This window comes from Perca fluviatilis, chromosome 14 (genome assembly GCF_010015445.1).
Source record: "Perca fluviatilis chromosome 14, GENO_Pfluv_1.0, whole genome shotgun sequence".
In the NCBI taxonomy this organism is placed as follows: Eukaryota; Metazoa; Chordata; class Actinopteri; order Perciformes; family Percidae; genus Perca; species Perca fluviatilis.
This window is the reverse complement of record NC_053125.1, coordinates 9,571,149-9,596,225: the sequence shown is the minus strand read 5'-3', so window position 1 is coordinate 9,596,225 and position 25,077 is coordinate 9,571,149. Positions and strand designations below refer to the sequence as shown.

At 40.6% G+C, this 25,077-nt stretch overlaps 1 protein-coding gene across 4 annotated transcripts in view; it reads right to left on the bottom strand.

The window, feature by feature from the left end:
- Positions 1–25,077, bottom strand: part of nlgn2a (neuroligin 2a) — a 202,447-nt gene that overhangs the window by 92,394 nt on the left and 84,976 nt on the right. The gene's annotated exons all lie outside the window — the stretch shown is intronic.

The following is a 25,077-nucleotide window of genomic DNA, read 5'->3' as shown; positions in this document are numbered from 1 at the left end:
AAATAATTACATAGCACAACAGCAGTGTGTCAATTTGAAATGACGAGTAAGCGTGACGCTAATTGCGCAGAGGAGCGCAGGTAAAAGGTGAATGTAATTTGATCCCCATCTGCCCACTGGCTGTTTCTGCTCAATTAAAAAAAAAAGTGGTGGAGAGAAAGTGAAGACGGCAGAGAGAGAAAGAGCAGCGGAGATGCCCACAGAGGGGCAATCAAAGGGGAAAATAACCTTCTCTTCTCCTCCCTCCATCATAATCATTGCAGGGTTTTTTTTTAATTGTTGATGAACTGCTTGTGTCACATTCCAGGAACCTGGCTGTGATAAAGTGGTTTCTGTGTTATCAACCCCTCCTACTCGTTTCTCTCAGAGAGTCATAATGAGGAAGTGAGGTGTTTGAGAAAAATAGCACAAAAAGTGCTTTGATCTGGTCGTGTTTTATCATCCTCACACTTGTCATTTTTCTTGTAGGCTTCATTCATGCACAGGTATCACACAAAAGAGACAAACAAAATCCATGTATGTACTGTATGTATACCGTTCCCGTTCATCTTTCACAGGGTGTGTGTTAGTGGAAAAAGACTCTTCGCCTCAGCATTCAGAAAGTCAAGCCTGAGAAAGTGAGCTGCTACAAAAATACTCTTCACCTTTCATCACTTTCATCTCATAAATCCACTTTGGAAACTGGAAATTTGGCAAAGAAACTGGATTTTATTCAGTTGAATCTGTGAAAACAAATTTTATAACGCAACACAACTTACTGGAAGAGTCTGCTCCTCATCATGTTGTTGTAAAGAATGGGTAAAAGCATGGCCGACAAGATGGCTGAATATTTGTCAATCATCCAATGGGAACTAGACACATGAATGTCCAGTCTCGAAAGGATGCAGCACTTCCAACACGTGCATTTCAAAATTAAAGTACACAACAAAATGTTACATCAACTCACAGAATACACAAAATGCAATCAGGGTAGAATTAAAGAACACAGGCCACTTTGAAAGCTCCGGAAAAAAGCTAGTAAGCGGACCTTGACTTAAGATTTGGTGTTTTTATGTAGGAATCATAAAGAGCAGGCTCTTCCTATAAGTCCATTAGTGTTGCCCAGTTATTATTATTTATTTTTTTTACATTTGGTCCATTGTTACTTGAGCACCTAGTTGACTGGTGCCACCTTGTCCACATAAAACCACATGTATAAACTATTAAATGGTTTTGCCAAATATGTTTAGTAGAACATGTAATTACTATGACCTGATGTTTAGCAGGTATAATGTTTAATATGTTCACCATCAGCATGCTAACATAGCTAATTAGCACTAAATACAAAGTACAGCTGAGGCTGATGGGAAAGTCAATAGTTTTGTGGTGGCCCTATAGGAAAAGTCAGGACCAAAGCATAAGGATTCATTGTCTGGGAACCATGAATGTTCGTACCACATTTTGTAACAAGTACATGTGGATATTGCACTGGATAAGGGATATATATATGACCTGCTGGTAGCACTGGGTGAAAAGTCAGGGAGTGGTTAGTCTCGTATTGCCAGACCTTCCTCCACAGCGCTGTGGAGGACGGTCTGGCTAGTCCACACAGCATTCCGGGATGGGAGGAAAACGTGCTGTGGTTTATTGCCATTTCTTTAAACCAATCACAATCGTCTTGGGCGGCGCCAAGCACCGGACACAGCCACGGTGCCTAGGGTTGGGTACCTTTTGCATCTGAACCAATATCGTTACCGGTACCGGTGCCTGTTGTTCGGTCTCGGTATTCAACGGTACTTTTTTCGGTACCTTACTCTTACTGAAACTGTAAACACCTGGTTGTAACAACTACAAAATTTGATTACAGTTAAAAAAAACATTTTATTTAAACACAATACAAACACCTTCCCCCTCCTAAAAATATGAACATATGAACAATGGACAGTAAACATTTAAAAAAAAAAAAAAACACACACACACTCAGTCAAGCTCAAACATAGATCAAACTACTGCTACTACTACTAAGTAGTTCTTGTGTAATTCTTTTTAAGAAAGACTAGCATGTCAACTCTTTCAGGTAACAGGCCCGCTCAACACTCACTGTGTCCCCAGCGGTTGAGAACACCCCCGCTCTGAGGGTGTGGAAGGAGCCTGAACACAAAGATATTTGTTTGCAAGCTTGCGCTGCCGTGCAGTCCACCTGAACCGTTAGCTTGCTGTAAATAATATGTCATCTCATTATTACTTTCAAGGTTGGCACAATAAATTCAGCCATTTTGCTTGCTGAAACAAATCGGCTGACTGAGGAGTGTGCCCCCCGCCACAGCCTGGCTGACTCCCGGGGCTCAGTCTGGTCTGCTCCGCGGGTCTGAGGGGCTAACAGGGGCAGCAGCTAACTAACGGGAGCTAACTGACCTGCCCAGTGTTAGCAGCGTTAGCGGCGGTGATTTCACCCAGTAAATATTAGACGGGATGTTGTTGTGTCTCGTCCCACCTCCAGCCTTTAGCTGAGAGAGGTTATTTCTGAATACACCTGAATGCCTCACAGGCTAATTCACATCCAGAATCAGCAGCAGCTAATAATAATAATAATAATAATAATAATAACGGGGATGATATAAACGTCTGGCCGGCCTGTGAGCTCTCTGAACAGCTTGTGAGGAGGAAAACACGGCGGGATGCTGCGGGATGTCAAAGTTGGCAAACAAACAAACAAGCAAAGTACCGAAATTCGGCACCGTTTGATTTTTTACGTGAACCAATACTCAGTAAAACCGACGTGATTCGGTCGGTACCGGTAAAAGCACAGGGTTCGGTACCCAACCCTAACGGTGCCTCTGCAATCCCGGAAGTGGAACGTCATGGATATAGACTGCGCATTGCCAGACCTTCCTCCACAATGCAGTGGAGGAGAGTCTGGCTAGTCCACACAGCATTTCGGGATGGGAGAAAAACGTGCTCTGGTTTATTGTCATTTCTTTAAACCAATCACAGTCGTCTTGGGCGGTGCTAAGTGTAGGACGGAGCCACAGTGCCTCTGCAAAATAGCCTCGGGAAGGAACTTGTTTTGGTGGAAAACGTGTACGTTCAAAAGTTGTTTTAGTCGTGCAACAGAAAACTCTGATTGGACAGATAGTCTAGCTAGCTGTCTGGATTTACCCTGCAGAGATCTGAGGAGCAGATAACCAGAGTCCTCAGAAATCCACCGGAGGTTAGAACGCCAACACAAAGACAGCGGAAGGTGACGGACATCCGGCCGAAATGAATGACATCCGGCGGATCTTCTGGCGGCACCAGAGCAATCCCCTAAATGAATCGTCGTCGATCCAGAGTAGGGCGGTCGTTGAAGTCATTAGGTGTCCTCCTCTGGGGGCCATGGACGTCTGTACATTTCATGGCAATCCATATAATAGTTGAGATATTTCAATCTGGACCACAGCGGTGGACCCATTAACAGACCGATATTGCGAGCTATAGAGCCCCAAGAAATAATTGCTGCATTCAGGTGTTGGAACAATTACTGGAATTACTTGACTGCTGGCTTAATGTGACACTTAACAAAAATGGACTTATAATGGCTACTGAAAAGAAAACTTTTAATTTGAAAAGTAATATTTATGACATAAAAGCTTTATGTCATAAAGTTTATTATATGCATATATTTTTATTCAAGTAGTTACAACTTGGAAGCCAAAGTTTATAATGTTTTCTAGTATTTAATAACCCGAAAGCAAACATTACTAATATTTGTGTCCACAGCTTGAGAGCTGACGTTAATGGTATTTTTCAATATAATTTACCACCTGAAAAATCAGGTAAATCGTTGAGTTTGTAATTTTATTGTTAGCCTCGTCATTTTCTCAGCTCAGGGTCCACTTACTGGCACTTTATTTTCAGTCTTCCTCAGCGACCAAACTCATTTTGCTGAAGGTCAGAGAGATCTTTTTCTCAAACAGAGAAATAGAAGTAGGATATATATATAGGATATGATAGGATATATAAAACACAGCATTATTGTTTTTTAGATAAACTTGTGGGAGTAAAAACGACAAAATGTGCAGCTGATTGATCATTACATAAGTTGTGTATATTACACTATTATACAGTATAGACATGTTATTGACTGATCAAAACGGTCAGAAATATTTCCTAAAGAGTTTGCTAAAAAAGGTTTAAATAGAAACCATCCCATCAAAGAAACCAGTCCACCACACTTTTTTTGGGAAGAAAATGACAAAAAGCGGAAATCAGAAATCAAGCAACCATCACCAGCCAGGCAACATGCTGCGAAAAAGAGTAAAAACTGAGCTTGATTGACATCTTTTTTTTTTTTTTTTGCAATGAGTGGGCGAGGAGCCTAGCAGTGTGAATCAAGCAGAGAGAAAGAAAGAGTAGCTGGTTTTCTGGACATTTCACTTTTCCCAATCAAAGGTGCTGAGGAAGACAGGAGCATGTGCAATTCACGCACTCACACACACGGACACACACACACACACACACACACGCACCTGTCTGTGGATGACAAAAATAACAGCAAATACAATTATCACCTGTGCTACATGCATAAAGTAGTTGCGAAAGACTATTTTTTCACCTAAAGTTGTTTTTAGCCTCTCTCCTCTACACAGTCGCTGTCTTTTATCCTCCTCTCTGTGAAACTCCAGTCTTCTCTCTCTTCTTGCACTTTGCCGTGTCTGTATTGCTGGCCGACTGCAGCTCACTTTGAAGCTGGTTATATAAGGCTTCACTTCGGCTCCACTTCTCCCGACGGCCACACGCATGCACCCGCACACACGCACGCGCACGCACGCAGTCACACATCGTTAAACAGCGCACAACAACGCAGACTGAAATGCAAGAGGTGTGGAGACGCACATTCATACAGCGTAGTTTCTCGTTCACTATTTCTTTTCTTTTATGAATGACAATACGACGTAAAAACCAACATGAAGCGTCTTAATACGGTGCTGTACCGGGAGGCTTCCCTTTAATTCATCGCCTGTCTATAAATACAATCTGGACCCCGGAGTTATATCTATTTTCTAAAACTACTTTATATTTTACAGTGATATTTTTAAAGCTGAGCATCAAGTCAATATTATATTCATAAAATGTCAGCAGAACCATTTCATGTCACATTTGTATTGATTATAGCACGGTGTAATTGTGAAGAAACCAAAGAATCCAACATGCTGTCAATCACTTAGAATTAATATATATAATAAATAAATGTTTTTAAATTCAGTAACTGTTTTAAAAGAAAATTCTCAGACATTGACGTTTTCTATTGGATGATATGTAGCCACTTGGTTTATCCTTTGACGCTACAACTGGAATAACACATGGCTAGGTGGATATATATACTGTGGTTTTTTTACACATACTGCATGAATGGAATGGATAGCAACAGAGCTCAATTCATTGCTTCGACCAAACAAACGCCCTCATACCTAAACAACAGAATAGGTAGTTTGCTAATGACGGCCAACATGAAATAATAACTTCTTCTTCTTCGTCGTCTATTTATTGGTATTTTAGAAAGCATATTGCATACAAATTCTATAAAATACTGTATTACAGCAATAGTTTTACAAAAACATTAACATACACAGACACAAACACAATAGGTCCATACTGTAGATAATCAGATTAGATAATAATAATAAAAAAAGTACAAAGCTGCTCTAGATACTTATTGACATCAGACCTCAGGTAGTTCTCAGAGCTAAGAGTTAAGGTGGGAGCCAAGGGGATATGTATCGCCTAGTGTCTACTATATCAACCGTGCAATGTATGTCTGAGTCTTTCCAGTTTTAGGTGCTGCATAACGTCTTTGATCAACATAGTGAAAGTGGGAGGTGGTGTCTGTTTCCAGTTCAATAGAATTAATGTGGGTGCTAGAAGGGTTATGAATCTTGCTAGCGAGAGAAGGGGTTCTGTAAGAGGACGGTCCTCTCCCGGTACTCCAAATACGGCCAACACTGGGTTGGGTTTAACCCACAGACTGTATAATATTAATGGATAAAGCATTCGGTTTGGCAAAGTCCTGCAAATGTGGAAGTGCCTTAAACCTGCATTCTATCTGAATTCCAGCAGGGGGGCGACACGTGTACGGTTGCAAAAGGAGGTCGGTTTCTGTAGAAGTCTATGAGAAAGTGACCCACTTCTCACTTGATTTATTACCTCAGTAAACATGTTCATGAGTTTATGGTCTCAATCGCTAGTTTTAAGTCTTTTGCAACACAGAAATATGTTCATGTTTTGAATTATGGTCTCGTTGATTTTAAAATCGGCGATAAAGCAGGGGGTGTTTTAGGGCATGGCTATGATGTGATTGACAGTGAAAGTCTATAACGTAACTTAGAGCGTAAGCAGCGTTGATCCTCCCTCACTCCTCCCTCACGTCTAAAATCGTAACATCCGCAACCAGGATGGCTGCGCCCATAACGGCAAACTCGACGACTCATAGCAGATCTCCACAAACCAATGGGTGACGTCACACATGCTCTGTCCATTAATAATATACAGTCTGTGGTTTAACCGCGTGTCCCAGAATATCAGAACAGTTGCAGTGTTAAACATGTGGTTAACATTGTGAATTAAGACAAAACTTCATAGTAAGGTTTAGGAAAAGATCATGGTTTGAGGGCAAATAAAAGTTAAAGTATGTTTGTTATGTAACTTAAGTGACACGTAAAATAAGCTGGTTACGTATGTGGCGTAAGTTAAGTATGTTACATAAGTTCAGAGTTGGAACAAAAATATTCTACTTAAGTAAAAGTATGATTGTTTGATGAACTTTGACTTTAAGTACAAGTAAAATTACCGGTATAAAAATCTACTCAAGTAGAGTAAAAAGTAGTTCATTTAAAATGCACTCAGTGTAAAAGTGACTTAGTTACTTTTTCACTGCGAGTGGATATACTTTTTTTATACTTATATCTATTTTAATATCTTATTTATGCCGATTATACTTATTTAATTAAATCCCAGTCTTTTGCGATTTGTTAAGGGCACAGAGCCAAAAAAAGTTTTTTTAAAAAGCGACAAAGACCTTGACAGATATTTTGCCATAACAACGTTGGAAACCTTTTTTATTTCCTTTTTTTTTTTAAACACCGGACGGTCTGGACCATTGCTTACTTTATATGGGATTTTGCATCTTTAATGTCCTTAATAATATTGATATGATTGAAAACATATCATGAGCCCTGTTTAGTATACTGTATATCATCGGCTCAAATGTCATAGCAATGTACAATAAATGTACAATGTATATGCTTTGTTTTAACATCTATAGCAGTATTTCAGTTGGTATCATTTGGTACATCATTTTGCTTTGAGGCAGGCAGTAGCCCAGGCAGAAATAAAGAGGCTTATTCCTCTGTGTTTATGGATATGAGCGAGTGTGTTTTTTTCTGTGCAGGCACAAGAGTAAGTAGGTGTTGAGTAGCTCATTTAGGCAATGTGTGCCAGTCCAGTATGATCTACGAGGAAATGGAACTGTGTCTGACAGTTTGTGAGTGAGCGCTGAGCATAAATGATGGACGCTTTTACAAAGGACTGTGTGTGTGTAAGTGAGAGAGAAAAGATGGGGACATTGTCATTGTCCTAGAGCTAAAATATTAACGAATAACTCAATAAGATTCGAGCATATGTGTGTGTGTGTGTGTGTGTGTGTGTGTGTGTGTGTGTGTGTGTGTGTGTGTGTGTGTGTGTGTGTGTGTGTAGAGAGTTAGAGAGTCGGCTGTAGATGAGTAAGTGAGATGTGACTGAGAGTCGCTCACCCACACACATATTATCTATTTCACGCATTGTAAGTAGATGTTCTGGTTGTGTGTGTGTGTGTGTGTGTGTGTGTGTGTGTGTGTGTGTGTGTGTGTGTGTGTGTGTCTGAGATAAAGTAGTTAGATGTACAGACAATCAGGCAGGATGGCATGCAGACTATACTGCCAATCGTTGGCTTCATTATCACACACCAGTGCTCTCTCAGTCACCATGTGTGTGGGCAGGTCACAAATGGAGATGAGCAAGCTGTGACTTCACTACAAAACAACATGTTGAGTCCACGTTCAAAAGAATGGCCGCTAAAATAGGATTCTGTGGGAGTCCTTTCAGGTGATGTGCAACATTCACCCTTCAGAAATACTAGAAATGATTGATATTGTCGTCATTAGTCACCCTGTCACAATTACTTTTCTGCTGCCTTTGTATCATTAAGTTTCAATTTAGTCCTCTCAATAGAATGGCATGGTTTGCATGACTGTCAGACAATATTACAGGATGTAAAAACCTAGTTCTACAAAACAGCACAAGATTAACTTTATCTTTAATGTTGGAGAGCTACAAAATGAATCCATTTAAAGGTCCCATATTGTTAAAAGTGGGATTTCCATGTCTTTGTGATTACAAAGCAGGTCGAGGTCCTCTATAAATACTGAGAAAGTTTCAAAACACTCAATCCACAGAGAAAGGCACACAGCCCGTATTCAGAAACTGTGCTTTTAAAAAGAGCCATCAGGACTTCTGTACAGTTGTGATGTCACAACTACTACTACTATATATAGGTAGAAAGTGCTGCTACAGTGCCGTTACAGTCATTCCCCAGCTGCAGAGACTCCAAGAGCGCGGATGTGAAAGGCCCAAAACACCAATCAGAGTAGACAGGTATATTCAGACGGACAGTTTGAGAAAAATAGTGTTTTTTTAACATTAAAGCATGTAAACATGTTCTAGTAGAAACCCCAAAATAATGTTGTTTTTTTTAACATTAAAGCATGTAAACATGTTCTAGTAAAAAACCCCAAATTCAAGTATGAACCTGAAAATACAAGTGCCTTTGTACATATACTGTGTATGTATCTGTCTGTTCTCTTCAATCAAATGATACAATGTTCTTTGTGTTCCCGTTAAGTTACAACACTATGTATGACAAATATGGGGGCTCTTCTCCTTCTAGCCTGTCCGTCTCACACTAAGGGCGCGTCTGTGCTGCGTTCTGGCTGCGTTCCGGTTTTGTTCCGTCCTCCGCCACGCGCCATACCACACCGGGAGCGTTTCAGTGGCGGAGCGTCTTGCTGCCAGACTCGCAGATTCTATTGTCTCTACAAGTACTTTACTGAACAATCACGTGTTTATTAAGCTAGTATCTACCTTCTACTCCAAGCACTCCTGGAATTAAACTCCAGGCCTTCTCTTTTCTGGTGTTGTCCTTATAAAAATGATATGTGAAGTCTATTATGGTTTTCCACCTCCAAGATGAATGTCTCGTCGTCCGTGGTGTTGGAGAGGAGACATAACAGATATTGGGGGATGTCTTTTGGTAAATTGACTGGATGCTCTCGCTGTTTCACTTCCGGCCCTGCTGTCCCAATGCCCTGCGGTTCATCTGGCGAGTATCTTTAGCGGAGCGGAGAGACGCTTCACGCACGCTTGTGGGACGCGCCGTGGCTGGTGGAACATCAAGCATTGACTTGAATGGCCGTGATTGCTCGCAGGGACTGCGTCGCCTCCAGAACGCAGGAAAATAGGGGTCACTCTATACACAGTAACTTTGCCTGTCGCAGCACTGGGTGAATATCAGGCTTGTTGGAGATTTCAAAGTTATAGGACAAAGACAGATATCATGATGCTGCCATAGCTTGTTCTAGCAGTCGACGACAAGGTAACGAAGGTATGATAGGGGCTAAATAGCTGATGGTTGTACAGTATGAACTTATACATGTTGATTTCAATTCAGTGTTTTGGCTCTAATCTGTCAAACTGTTTGTCACACCATTCAATTTGCATTTTTGTAGGTTTAAAAGGGAAAATATAGGAAAGAACTGCAATAGAGTTGAAGCTGCATACATTAAAAAATGGGTTACATCCATGCTTTAGAAGTGCTTGATAACTTTCTGCTGCCCATCTCGAACTTAGTTCTGCTTCCTTCCCATCCTTGTTTTTCTATGCTTGCTATAAGAAGTAGATCTGTTGTATTTGAGCTGGCTTTGGCATGCTTTAATCTCATTCTACATTCTTCTCTGGAGAGTGTATGCACAGAAAAAAGGATAAATTAAGTATGTGCGGAAAGTTCTGCAAATGTATTAGATGTATTTATATCTGTGTGTACCACAAGGGTTCTTTGAAAAGGCATCAACTGCTGAAAGAAATTAAGAATAAAATCTTTCTGTAGATAGTCAAAGATGTTGAGAGTCATAGGAGCCGTGTTGAAGCACGTATGCATTTGATGTCATGTGTTGGTCCTGCAGATTAATACTGCACCCCAAAGTCCACCAGGCACAGCAACGATTCCAACTCCATCAGAGCTGCTTGAGATGAACTGCTACCCTTCTAGCATTAAAAGCATTGACAACTGACCTTAAAATAAATATTCAAAAAATCCTGCAAAACTAGTTTTTCCACTGGTTTGGAATGTGTATGTTTCCTGCTAACATATATATATATATATATATATATATATATATATATATATATATATATATATATATATATATATATATATATATAGATAATCTGAGTTCTGGAAATAATAAAGCTTTAAACCACTTCCAGGAGACAGTATACAGTATAGAATAGTATATCTAAGAATACGGCAATGTATATACAGTAAAGATACCTGAACAGTTTGAGTATATGTATACTGTATGTGTAATCCTAATCAATCACATAGAATCACATGACCTCAAGAGTTTTATTTTTGATTGTCATTTATCATTAGCTATTCAGATATCGGTAACCCGAAATTACAAAAGTAAAATACTTTACTTTTCAGTGTTTCTCACCAACGTGTGTGTGTATCGTTGAAATCTAACACATACTGTATGTTGAGTGTATTTCCTTCCCTCAGCCCTCAGTATGTCATGTGGTACAGAATGATCTGATCTGTTTCCATTTACAATCGTGTTTTTTTTTGCCTCTGATGGGGCTGATCAGAAGCACTCTGTAGTAAAAACTAGTGCTGTCAAACGATTAAAATATTAAATTGTATGTTATTCCCACTCCCTTTTCTGCCTCTCTCTCTCTCTCTCTCCCTCTCTCTTTTGCTCCCTGTCAACTCTTTCTCTCTCTTTTCATACTTTCCTCATTCTGAAGCCTGAGACTGAGTGCCTGATAAATATCAGTCCAACCTGGCTGAAGGGGGAAGAATGAACTAGAAAGAAGGAATGAAGAGTAAAGGGAGCATAGGGGATGCTGACATACTTTTTTCTTCTTCTTCCAAGTAATGCGTATGAGAGAGACAGAGAAGATAAGATGAAGCAAAAAAAGAAAAAAAAGACTGTGATTTGTACAGGTATCAAGGTCGAGAGGAGAAAAAAAAAGTCGGAGAGTGTGTGGGAAAGAAATGTGAAAAAGAGGAGAGAAAACGTGTGTATTAATGGCAGGGGAATGGGAAGTGAAAACAAGGTGGGAGAAAGAGTTTAAGACGTAAGGACGGGGGGGGGAGGAGGGATGAGCAGGAAGTGAGGAAGCAGAGATGGGAAATAAGAGGGTAAAGGAGTTGCGGTGGAGGAAGACTGTGGAGGATAGGGGGAAATAATAGAGGTATAGAGGGGGAAAAAAACTAAAGATAAAGAGAGACAGAGAAAGCATGTGAAGCAGAGAGAAACAGAAAGAGGTAAACAGATGTACTGACATTTACGGAGTGGTGATAATCGAGTAGCCATGAAGGTTAAAGCCAACTTCTTCCCATGTAGCCACACACACACACACACACACACACACACACACACACACACACACACACACACACACACACACACACACACACACACAGTAGGCTTATCTGCTCATGCGTTCATTCATACGTCTACAAAAGTGTGCTTTGGAGTTTAAATTCCAGTCTGAATCCGGATTACTTTGCACTTACTGTAGAATACTGCAGGGTTGTATTACTATATACAGTCAATATAAAATCATTATAGGATTACCAGCAACGTCTCTCATGGTCAACTATACATCCTGCCCTTCTGGGCCACAATTGGAGATTGTGTGCTCCTGCATTAACTTTTCATAAGGTGGCCAAGAAATCCAATAGTTACACTCTTCATATGTCATGGTGAATCCCCAACCCGCCACTTTTAATGAAAAACACTCCCTCTTCAACACATTGATTTACACATGGTCTGGATTAAATCTATGGTTTAGCAGTGAAGCGTGTGGCTGGTCTCCAAGGGTGTTGGCCCTCCTAACTGACTGAACCCTGAAACCTCAACAACAAGCAACTGCATTATTTTATCTGATTCAATTTATTTAGAAACAAAATCAATTTCTAATCATTCTGAGTACAACCTTTAATACTGCATAGACCAAAAATAGTTTCATAGATAATCAGAATTTAAAAACGCAATAGTCAAATTATCTAGTTGCGTCAAACTGTTCTAGAATAAGGATGTGTGTGTGTGTGTGTGTGTGTGTGTGTGTGTGTGTGTGTGGGCTTGTTTAACTATATTTGTGGGGTCCAAAAATCGGGAGTCCAGTATACTTATGGGGTCCCGACAGCTTTGTGGGGCCAAAATGCTGGACCCCACAAGTTTAAAGGGCTGTTTGAGCGTTAAGACTTGGTTTTAGGATTAGGGATAGAATTAGGTAATAGTTAGGGTGAGGGTAAGGGTTAAGTTTAGGCATTTAGTTGTGATGGTTAAGGTTAGGTAAGGGGCTAGGGAATGCATTATATGTCAATGGGTTAGGGTCCCCACAAAGATAGTGCCACAAACCTGTGTGTGTGTGTGTGTGTGTGTGTGTGTGTGTGTGTGTGTGTGTGTGTGTGTGTGTGTGTGTGTGTGTGTGTGTGTGTGTGTGTGTGTGTGTGTGTGTGTGCGCATGTCCTGAGCCCCTCAATTCCAAGTCTTGATAGCGTGATTCCCTCTATTTCAGAGGTGATAAATTACTGGAAAGACTCTCACTCCATCTCCCATGATACCCTGGGTCTGTCAGAACAGCGCCTGTCATGTAAAAAGATAACAGCAAAGTTGAGAAAAGCCTACTTTTTAACAATTTTGACATTTGCGGTTTGGTCAGCAGAGCTGCGGGTGCTCTTTATTGGGCTAACCTTTGACGAGCAAAGAGTCTTTATGTTGTCTGGCATACGGGGAAGGTGGAGAAGGTAAAGGGAAACAAGAAGAATATGGTGCGAGGCTGTTATGTCGAGCTATCAAAATACCGACAGGCTCGGCTGCTCTGTTGCCATTTCATGTAGTATTTCATCTCTTGAAGTGAGCTAATACCTCTGCGGTGTGTTGGCTTTCCTTGCCTTTGTCCATGAACAACTCAAAGGAAACCAATCTGTGTTTGTGTGTTTGAACAGTCGTTCCACCCCTTAGGCTATTTCTGCCCCAAACAAAGGTCTGTTGGTGATCTGTGCAGTAACCTTCCAGTACGATCCAAGATCACGCTCGCTGTTTATCTGTCCATGTGGGCTTTGAACTCGTCCTGCTGCTTTAACACCAAAGCCGTTTCCATTACATGTAACACAGAGGTCTTCTGTCTCCTCTCCCCTCCCTCCTACCATCCTCTCCTTTCCTCAGTTAGATATTCAACTAGAAAAGTGCACTCGGTAGAGTCTACGTCTCCAGAGCTGGGCTATATGAAAAAAATAAAATAAAATCAAACATCACGCTATTTTTGACCAAATACATCAATGTCAATATTGCGGCGATATTGTAGGGTTGACTATTGGTGCTTTCACAAAATAATTTACACAATGAAAGTTTTGATAAATAATCACCAATAATGTGGATACAATGATAAGTGGGTAGATGCAAATAATAGAACAGCTGGTAAGTTCAGAAAATGACATCACTTTACTGTAATGTAGCCTTTAAAACCAGGAAAAGACAACAATTGTGTCATATCACGATAACACTATATCCAAAATTTTGAGATGATCTAAGCCTCATATATCGATATAATATTGATAAATTGCTCAGCCCTAGCAACAGGTCGGTCTCCCTCTTCCCTCCCAAACAAAGAAGAGTTGAGTGTCACTCTATTGTCCCTCCTGGCTCCCTTACAGTCAAGGTGGCAGAGAAGATAACAAAAACAGGGATTTATTCATTTCGTATCATAACATACCAGGTATGGAATTAATCTGCAGATGCTCCGGTTCAAAACGAGACCAAACTTTTCTATGGATGTCAATTTTTAAATACACAACTAAGGCGAAAACGTGGCCTGTAAAAGACTAGGAAAGGCTTGTTGTTAGCCTAGCCGATTGCCAGAAATAAATGTTGCTACTGAAGCAGCTGTTAATAAGCTGGCCGGTTAAGAGGAGTGAGGAGTCAGCAGTCAATGATGGAATATAACAGAGCAGCTTATTAAATAGGTTTATCAGAAAAAAAAAAAAAAAAATCTTTTATTGTTTTGCTTTTGCTATGTTTATACCTAGCTGGATCAAATTAGTGCTGAAACATTTTTTAATTAGTTGATCAACAGACAATTTACTGACAGCCATTTTGAAGATTGTTGTTGATGTGGTGATTCATTTATTAGGCAAAAATGCCAAACATTGGCTTGTTGCCACCTACTCAAATACCTTGTATTCAAATTTTCTGATTTCGATTTATATGATTACATTATTTTAAAATACAAAATTTGGGATCGGATTTTGGACTGTTGGACTAAAATGGCCGTCGAATGTGTGATGAGAATTGAACTCCAAAAAAAAAAGTAGATAAATTTAGAATAGAGTTTAGAATGCCAACACAAAGAAAGCGGAAGGTGAGGGACATCTGGCGGAACCTCCGGCGGCACCGGAACCATCCCATAAATGATCTGAATGTGTTTTGAGGACTGGAGTGGGAGCGGCAACACAAAGAGGTGGAAGCACAAAGCTTGTTTGGGCCTGACCCTTAGCCATCCTCCCTCCCTGCCTCCATCTAAATCCATCTCCTCCTCTTAGGCCAGCCTTGTAAGAGCTTATTCCACCGCGGGCCGCAGCACCGAGGACATTACTAACCAGTGAGCGGATGAGGCAGAGCTCCTAATGCTGACAGAGTGGAACACTGCAGGAGTGCAAAGATGGAGCACGGGGGAGTAATTTAGGTCAAAGGCCCAGGAGGCACCAAGATGCAGACACATGCCCATATATATTTGTTTTACTTTATTTGTGTCATCCTTTTGCTCCTCATCTGTCTCTATCCGTAGCTATGCCAACTGTGCATATTCCATTAAAGGAAAAGTCTACTCTGAAATATGCCTGCTAACGCTGAGTTATGAAATCATGAGAGATTTTTCATTTATCCTAATTTGTCTCAATATGGTCTTCTAAAATGGGATCGAAATCCTGTTTGTAAATCTGGTAAACGCAAAAAAAGGAGGGAAAAAAAAAAAAAAAATATGAAAAACAAGTTTTTAATTGATTTTGACACCTAAAAACACCAGCTTTGCAGATTGTACAATTGTTATTGGGGGCGGGTTTTTGGAAATTTTTTTTTTTTTTTTTTTTTTTTTTTTTCTTTTTTTCCCCTTCTTTTTTTTTTCTTTCCTCTTTTTTTCCTGGGGACGTCTGATTGGATATTTGAATCAAAACACCCTTGATTAAGATAAAAGCATTTAATAGATCTAGCACCTTATGGAAAAAGTGAGTTTGTGTTGAAGTCTGTTAGGCTAGCTGGGCTAGGGAATTCCTAAACTTTACTGGACACTTTTTAAAGCTTGACAGAGTAAAGTGAAAAGCCAATTACTCTGCTTAGCTTTAGATGGCACACTAAATCTGCCTAATGGAAAGTAAGTTAATATTCACCATATGAATTCATGTTTGACTGCATTAATACACTTTTCATCTAGTTTTATTTGTTTGCTACTTCGACTGTTGACTGAATGTCTAGTGAGAATTCTAAAAGCAGTGGCCCCTAACACGTTTGTCTTCTGAACCCTTTAAGTAATAATTTCGAAAGATTCTCAATTTCAATGAACTGAGTCAATATCTATCGCAGAATGAGGTAAAACAATGGTGATTGAGATTCCCGGACAGTTAGTGAAGCGTTTCATTCATCGCCAGACCCGCTCTTCAACTTACTGGTGTGTGGAGCAGCGTACTGTTTTTCAGCGTTTTTTTTTAACGGGCGGACAAACCAAGAAAAGAGCGACGGCTACAAGCGATGGGACTTCACGATCAAGTTAAAGTGACTTTAACACCTGCAATTACCACTAATCACCATAAATGCTGCCAAAGAAAACAAAATGAAGATCTTTGAGATTGTAATTTAAAAACAAAGCAATGCCCACTTGCAACCCCTTGCCACTGGATGTATATATATGTCTACCAGTTGTGACAGGTTCAACTAAAAACGTCTCTATTTGAGTCCAAAAGAGATAAAAAAAACTTTCAGTAGTTCAATAGAAATCAAATCGAACATTAAAGGAAAGTATGCAAAACACAATGTATCACCTAGCGAAGCCTAGAAAAGCAAAGCAGTGCACAACTAATGGCAGCTAACTACTAAGCATCCTGCAAGGTCAATTTAAGCCACTGCGGGATCAAAGGAATAGCCAGAGTAGTTTCCAAAAATGGATTTTATCTACAGAATTTCCTCCAAAGTGAGTAGAAAATAGTGAATGAGATGATAAAAACAGCAAAGAGTGGGAGAAACGGAGAATGAGGCTTTACATTTGATTGTGTGTGCAGGACTGGCTCCCCTGGCGCTGTCCATGGTGCTGAAATGTGAGCAGACATCAGTGTGCAGTGCATGCTGCTGCTCTTTTTGCCCTGTGTTACAACACAGCCCAGGCCAAATGAAATAGACTGACTGCACAATGCACAATGGTATGGTAGTAAGTTCTTGATTAATGACCATTGACTGCCCACTACATTTTACCTTACACTGCAGAATCATATGTGGACAGTTTAAAAACAAAACAAAAAAAAAACAGATGCATTTCAGTAAACGCATTGAATCTATGGAATCATTTTGAGAATTTTCCAAAACTGTGTGGTACTGATGCATTGACTTTTCTCTTACTGGAACACATCAGCACACTTGTTTCCACCAGAGGAGTAGGAGGCCTTACCTCTGAATAACCTCCTGCTCTCTCTGTCTATCCTTCCTCCCGCCTTTCGTTGAATCTCTCCTTTTTTCTCTTCTCGTTCTCTCTGCTTTTACCATTCAGCGTGTGTGTGTGTGTGTGTGTGTTTCCATGTGTGTTTGCAGGAGGGGTCATTTGCATTCATTGCCACCGGCCACCTCAGCTTCAGAAGCCCTGAAGAGACGACCCTTTGAGCTGTATTGAAAGAGATGGAGTGTGCATGTGTGTGTGTGTGTGTGTGTGTGTGTGGAAGGGAGAGAGGCGGATGGGAGGTAAAGAGTGAGAAAAGGCAATATATTTCATAATGCAGAATGAGCATGTGTATGTACATGTGTCCCTGGGCCAACAAGTGTGTGTACATAAGTGTGTATATGAACCAAGAGTGTGTGTGTGTGTGTGTGTGTGTGTGTGTGTGTGTGTGTGTGTGTGTGTGTGTGTGTGTGTGTGTGTGTGTGTGTGTGTGTGTGTTTGTGTGCATACATCTTCAGTAACTTAGCCTTGGGGCATACCAGAGCCATTATTAATCCCCAGACAGCTGAATTGTGCTTTTTGGTTCAGGTTGCTGGGCTCTTTGATCCTACTATAGTCTTTTCTCAAGGTTGCTTTAATAACAAGTAGGCTTCCAGTCTGAGAACCCGATCTGTTTCCAATTTCCACAGACAGAGGGAACAGAGGTAGGTATGATCCTGTTAAAGGTCCAGTCTATACTGTAATCCTTTATAAACTAGTAGAATTACTCGATTTCTTCTTTCTCCAAGTGCTTCTTCTATTCTATTCAAAAATAGTTTCTATTCGGTAAGTATTTCTCTTTAAAAATTAATTAACAGAAAATAAAAGTCTAATATCAGTTTCACTCAGTTCAATTATACAATTCAATACATTCCTGCAACACTTACCTGTTTCTATACTCCAGTTTATCTCTATCACGCAGCATTGCTCAGTCATTTCCACAATGCTGTTGGTCTCATTAACAACATGGTAACAGGACAGCTGACCACGCTGGCCTCAAAGGGCCGACTCAGCAGTTCAGAATGCAAACTGTATCAATAAACTGGAAGATTAATTATAAAAAGGCAAACACACTGAGAACTGAGGACAATTTATGACCGCCCATTCCCATGGTACATTATATGACAAACCTGAATGCCGTTTATCCTGATTGTGACAGTCCGGGGGTAATGTTAGCGGAGGTTGGGCTGAAAAAGCAGCACTAAAGCACTACAAATATACGAACAAGTACTGTATATACTAATATAACACAAAAATACATGAGAGTACCAAGAGAGTGTTAGGAATAACATTTTTGCAATAAACAACCACAGTCCGTTTCCTTCCTCTTTCTTTGTGTTGGCGTTCTAAACTCCGGTGGATTTATGAGGACTATGGTTAACTGCTCCTCAGGTATCTGCAGGGTAAATCCAGACAGCTAGCTAGACTACCTGTCCAATCTGAGTTTTCTGTTGCGCGACTAAAACAAAGACAATTGTGATTGGTTTAAAGAAATGGCAATAAACCAGAGCACATTTGTCTCCCATCCCGGAATGCTGTGTGGACTAGTTAGAACCTCATCCGCAGATCTGTAGAGGAAGATCTGGCAAAGCGAGACTAGTATATTTGAAAAGTCTGAGTGAAGTCTTTTTAACAAATTGGAACAGATCTTATTGAGACATTTAAGGAGAGACTTGAAGAGAGAGACCAGAAGTCGCCCGTGTTTCTTAGCGTGACTCTGAACCGCTGCCCCACCTGAGCTTATTTTCAATGGAATGTTTAATTGATAGGCAAGGGTATATCAGACTTCATCAAATCCCATTAGATGTACTCCATCAATCCCCCAGAGTTAAATCAGATGGTATCCCAGATTGTGCTGGAGCGCTGCTACAGAAGCAGAGCCAAAAGAATGTGCATAGTGAAAGCCTGGGAGCTTATTATTTAAGTACTGTTGTAAAGTCAATTCACTCTCCTGATGCTAAAACGGTCATTTAAATGGACTGTCTACGGCTAAATCCTATTTCGGCCTCCATCGCTCATCCAAAGCATATGGTGATGACTGGGAAGCTGTGGGAAGAATTTCAGGTGGGAGGCAGGGGGGCACGATTCAGAGAAAATGAAGGGGTGTGTGTGTGTGTGTGTGTGTGTATGGTATTGAAAAGTAAAGGGAAGACAGGTTGGGCGAAAAGGGTGGCAATGCATGAAGAGGAGAGATAACATGAGCTGAATGAGAGGAAAAGAGAGAGAAAAAGATGGGCAGGCGAGTCGATCATCCCATGAATGCAACGGCTAAAAACACACACACACACACACACACACACACACACACACACACACACACACACACACACATACAACTGAGATTATTAGGATCATGTGACACGTACACACACCCACAGAATACTAAAACCCACCCATGCATGCATCACACACTCCCTCTTTCTCTACCTCTCTCCGGCTTACAGGCTATAAATAGCTGGAACTGCTAATTCCTTCATTCAGAGTCTAGTGGAATGGCAGAATGCATGCAGCCTTTGATGCACGTCCTGACAGGAAGAGACAGGAAGTGGTGGATAGTTGCCAAGACAACCCCCCCCTCCACCCACCCACCCCTCCCTGGTTCTCATCCTCTCTTCATTTCAGTGTCTCTCACTTAACTATACTGTTGCTTCTCAGCCTCCTTCAGAGGCTAACTGAAAGCTTCAAAATTTTGATCAATACCATAATCTGGCAGTGTACTCCGTCTCAGTCGTGTAATCGCATTATGAAAGCGCCGCATTCGCTCGCATCCACAATAAGTAAAGATACCGAATAAATTATGCAAATCATTTCTCCAATGCCAGTCATTATCGATATCCGCAGAAATTATTTTAACACAGTTACACTTCGAATGTTCCAAATCGATTCAATGTTGTTTTTTTCCTTAAGAGTTTTAACGTCAACAATGACTCCGGTCAGTTCACTGGATTTGAATGTTCAAGCTCTGAAAAACAGGCCGGGCAAAATGTGAGTGTTCGGTGACGTAGAACAACCGGATCTAGGCGCAGCAGGCCTGTAAAGCTTTGGATTTCTCCAGGGGTGTGTATGGCGCTGTTGTGAAAGCAAAAATATGAATTCAAAGTTGTAAAGTTTGACAAGGTGGAGTATTTTTGTGAGCCTTTTTTTAAAACCAGAACCAAAGAGCAAAAGTGTGAATGAAGAATAAATGAAAAACGAATGAGAAAAGTTGAAATGTGGAGGGCCAAAAAGAAGAAGGAAAAAAAAAAAAGAAAAAACACCTGTTTAATGTGAAATCTTTTGGATTTATTTCCTCAATAAGGAGTTTGATATCAAACACTTGTAAATGGCTCCTCTCAATGATTAGATATTTACTAGATTCTGGATGCTAATTTATTCAAATATTGTTGTGTATATATTGTAAATATAAGTCTATGTGTAACTGCAATTAATACATTTCCAGGGATATTTGTCCTCCTTTTACCACTATTTTCTATTCAGTGGGACCATATTATGCTGTTTTTTTTTTATATATTCAAAACTTTCAAACTTTCAAAACATCTATAATCTTTGTGATTGCTGTTCTGTTTTTCCAACTATCTCATTTTTGACGACATATTAAGGGTGCCTTATTGAAAGTGTTTTTGTTATTTTGTTTTATCTGTTGACCGTGGCGTCAACTTGACGTGATAAATTGTGTGACTACATACTGTAAATTAACAAGATTCAAGATTCAAAATCCTTTATTAAAAAGGTGCTCCAAGCCATGTTGGGTTGACGTCACTTCTTGTTGACGTTCAAAGTATTGTCGAACAAAACGGAGGCTAGCTCGCCCCTCCCTCCTCCTCATCCCGTCTCCTCCCCCTCCCTTCCGCGCACTAACCCCACAACCCCCACCCCTAAATCCTTCTTGTCGGTTATTGGCTGGAACGCTGGAACACTGTTTGTTATGTTTGGTGGTGCAGGTTGGCTCAGTTTGTTTTTGTTGGCGTTTGTGGAGCCTGGGCTGTCTACAGAGACCGCGTTTTTTTTTACAGTGTGTTCAGGGGACAGGCAGCTAGCGGATAGGGAGGAGATGTTTGCTGTATGTGACAAAAAATGTTGTAGCCTAAAAAACGCATGACATTGCTTAGAGTACCTTTAATCCCACAATGGGGAAAATGGGTAAACACTGTTGCAGCAGTAAGGGATAGGAAGAAAACGAAGAAGACACAGATAAACAAACAATAAATGAATATCAGTAAAGAGAATAAATATTAGCTTGCCTTTTGTCATGTTATCAAAATGTTGCGTGTTTAAGAGCTACAAATCAGGAAATAACCAATAGTGCAGTTAAGATTCAAGCAGTGGGCAGAAATGCGGTTATGGTGCACTACACTTGTAAACAAATCTCTGCAGAATTGCCGACCATCTTAATTAACGCAAGAAATACACTTTAAGGAAGTAAAATGTTAGCCCACACTCAGATTTCAAAACTTTTAAAACTATACCCAATTATAAAATTGGACCGCATCCCACAAGGAGAAATTTCACAGTTCTCTCTCAAAATCTAAAAACACCCTGCAAGATTTGAAAGAAAACAAGTCCATCACACACTACACAATATTAAGAGCTTTTTATCTCTCCCTCTTTCACACCCACAGACACACACTGACTCCCTTTTCTCACGCCGGTTCTGCCCAGCTCCTCTCTTTGTCTGCACACTTATGATTTGTCTTGTAAGACATGTCAGCCTCAGTAGTTCTGGACACATTTCTAATAACCTTTTTCCTCCATTTCAACAGTCCATCAAACCCATGGGCTACACCAGCTTAGCAGTCAGCAATTTTAAAACCCGCTTCTCTTCTCCCCCTCAGCTCATGGTTAATATTGGATATTGTAGTTCTCTGCTGAAAGGAGTGATGTTACCGTTCAGATCCATGCTAATATCAAACAGAGATAGAGCTTTTTTTCCCTCTGGGGCACCGTCTTGGCATCTTTACTGACGTGCCGAGTGCTTTCTCCGCAATCTTTTTGTTTGTTGTGTAGCTACAAAATCACGAGCTAGCTAGGAGGGTGATGTCCCCATTGTTAACCCCACCTACAAAGCTGACTGGTTGACTGCTTCTCCAACTGGTGGAAGACGGGCAACTTGTAACCTATTTCAATCGCTGAACAAGTCTGAGATGTGGGCAATTCAGAGATGTGGATGCCTAAAAAGTTGGGTTACACTTTACTTGAAGGTATCTACATAAGAGTGACATGGTACTGTCATGAACACACGTCAGTCATGACACATGAACCCTAACTCTAACCTTAACTCTAACCATAACTTGTCATGACAAAAACCGAACGACACTTAATGACAGAAGCGTTAAGTCATAAATGTTCATGACTTGTTTATAATGTTTATGACACGTTCATGACAGTGTCATGTCACTCTTATGTAGATACCTTCAAGTAAAGTGTAACCAATAGTTGTATTAAAAAAACATCAACATCAAGTTCAGGATCACTAATATTTTTAAGTCACATAACTGTTGTTAAAGGTCCAAAAAGGTACTGTAAAAAGTGAGATTTTGATTATAAAGCAGATCCAGGTGCTATATAAAAACTCTTTAAATATCCAAATGCTCCATCCACAGAGAAATGCACACAGCCTGTATTCAGAAACTGTGCCTTTAAACGAGCTGTCAGGGCTTCCGTACGGTTGTGATGTCACAACTATACTATATATTTGTACAAAGTGCCGCTACAATGCCGTTACAGTCATTCCCCGCCTGCAATGATGGTGCACATGTGGAACACCCAGAAACGCTGAACAATCAGAGCAGACTTTTTCTGGAGGGTGGTTTAAAGAGACGGGCGCTAAAACGGAGCGTTTCAGACAGAGGGTGAATACAGGTACTTTCAGACAGACAGTATGAGAAAAATTATGTTTTTTTGTTTTAGCATAAAAGCATGCAAACATGTTCGAGTTGAACTGGAAAATGAGCATAATATGGGACCTTAAATGTTTTAGTCCTTTTAGTACACTTTAGTACAGGAACCCTGGCTGATTTGATTCTCTCTTCACCCTCACCACCTCCTGGAGAAAGACAAAGCCTTTGACCGCGCAGGCCTGTCGCTGTCTGCTCCACTGAACCTCAGGGTAGAGCAGAGAGGACGCGAGGGGAGGGAGAGGAGGGAGGTGAAACACGAGAGGAGGCGCAAAAGCAAAGATGGACTCTGTCAGATTTGGTTTGTGAGGGTTGGACCAGAGGGTGGCTGAGACCCTCTGCTCTGACCTCCATCTTCTATAATATGACAACTACCTAGAGACGTCTGGCTTCAATTATTACTCTCTGCTTCTCAGTCTGTCCTTGTCTGTTTATAAAGCCGGTCTACTTCAGTTCTGGCGAGCATGCTCACATGAAAGAAAACTTTTGGGGTAGTGTGGACAGCATACTGAGGGAGAGACGGACATTCCCCTGTCCCTTGGGAGATACAGGTACCCATGTATTTTTCCCCCATCATGCCTTTTTTGTCCCATGTTTGTTCTTTAAAGGGTATCAAGTGTGGCTGGCAGGCGAAAGAGATGGCATAACGAAAGAGATGGAGTAGAATAATCTGGCATCAGAAGCAAAACATATCATATATCCACTGCTGCATGCTGGCACTTCTCTCTCTCTTTCCATTATTTATCTGTTTGTTTTATCGGTTTGATTTATTCATTCATCTCTAGCCCTTTGGTGATGCCGACGTTGCGGCGCAGCCCTTGGCCGCCGTGCGCTTTTATTTTGTTAGTATTGAACCCTTCTTGATGAATCTCCTCAGAAAATTGAAATATTGCAGAACAGGGAGATGTGGGAGTTTGAGTTTGATGCATGGAGATGGATGAAGTATCGGATGGAATAATTCATAAAGGCCCCCAGCTCGCACCCTGCAGCTCAGCCCAAGAAGCACGGAGCTGACAACGCTGAGGTTAGCGGTTCAAATCCCCGGGGATTATCTGGCAAAACTGATGTATATCCTCCTCGAGCGGGACTAATTGAATAGAACTAGCAGCTCAAAAGGCACTTTGTAACAGCTAATCAGGGTTAAACCTCAGCCTACCACCAATAAAGTTCTTAGTAGCGTGGACGAGTCTGTCTCTGTTTGTTCAAGATCCATGCTTGTTTATTTTGTTCTAGAATTCAAATCGTTTTTTTTATTTTTTTTTATTTTTTTTTATATTTTTTTATATTGATTTTAGAATGCTTATTTACACCCCTCACCAGCAGGACGTCAGCATTTTATGAGCTTATGTGAGTATCCTGTCTGTGGCTGCATGTTTGTCAAACATTAGATGCCGCAGAGAAGCCTAGCTGTAGGTGATTGCTGGTTCTTGTGAAGTTAACCTACAGAAATAGCCATCTGAAAGCTTATCTTGGGATGTGGGACATGCGTATTGATATTGTATATTGGTTGGCCATAAGCCAATCAGAAATTGTCGAACAGATGGGTGGGAAGGGGTTTGAAGGTAACAGGAAGGAACAAACAGACCAATACTTGGTTATCTAACCGTTGTAAGCTCTCTCCTGCCAACCATCTACACGTTTTGGACTTGCCTGCAGCTGGTGGCCTATTGGTCTAATGTATTTCAGACGTTTAAAAAAGCTATCAACACTAATATTGACCCTGATCCTATTATAGCCTTATTTGGGGTTCCCCCTTTGCCTGATTTGGCTGCCCGAGATCGTAAAATCATTGCTTTTACTACAATCTTGGCTAGACGGGCCATCCTTCTTAAGTGGAGGCATGCCTCTCCCCCAACACATGAAAGGTGGATACAGGATTTTTTTCACTGTATTGGACTTGAAAAATTACGATATTCACTCTCTGGTTCACTTACGTCATTTTACAAGACCTGGGGTCCCTTTTTAAATTACATTAAGGGTTTATCTTGTGCAACTATAAATGGCAATGATACATCATTTTCACTTATTAGGAGGATCTTTGTAGTGGAATTTCTTTTTTTTTTTTTTTACCATGTTAGGGGTTAAGTAATGGACAATATCTTACTGTATACTGTTTATGATGTTTTATTCTGTATTGTCATTGAAAACCAATAAAAAGATTTGGAGTAAG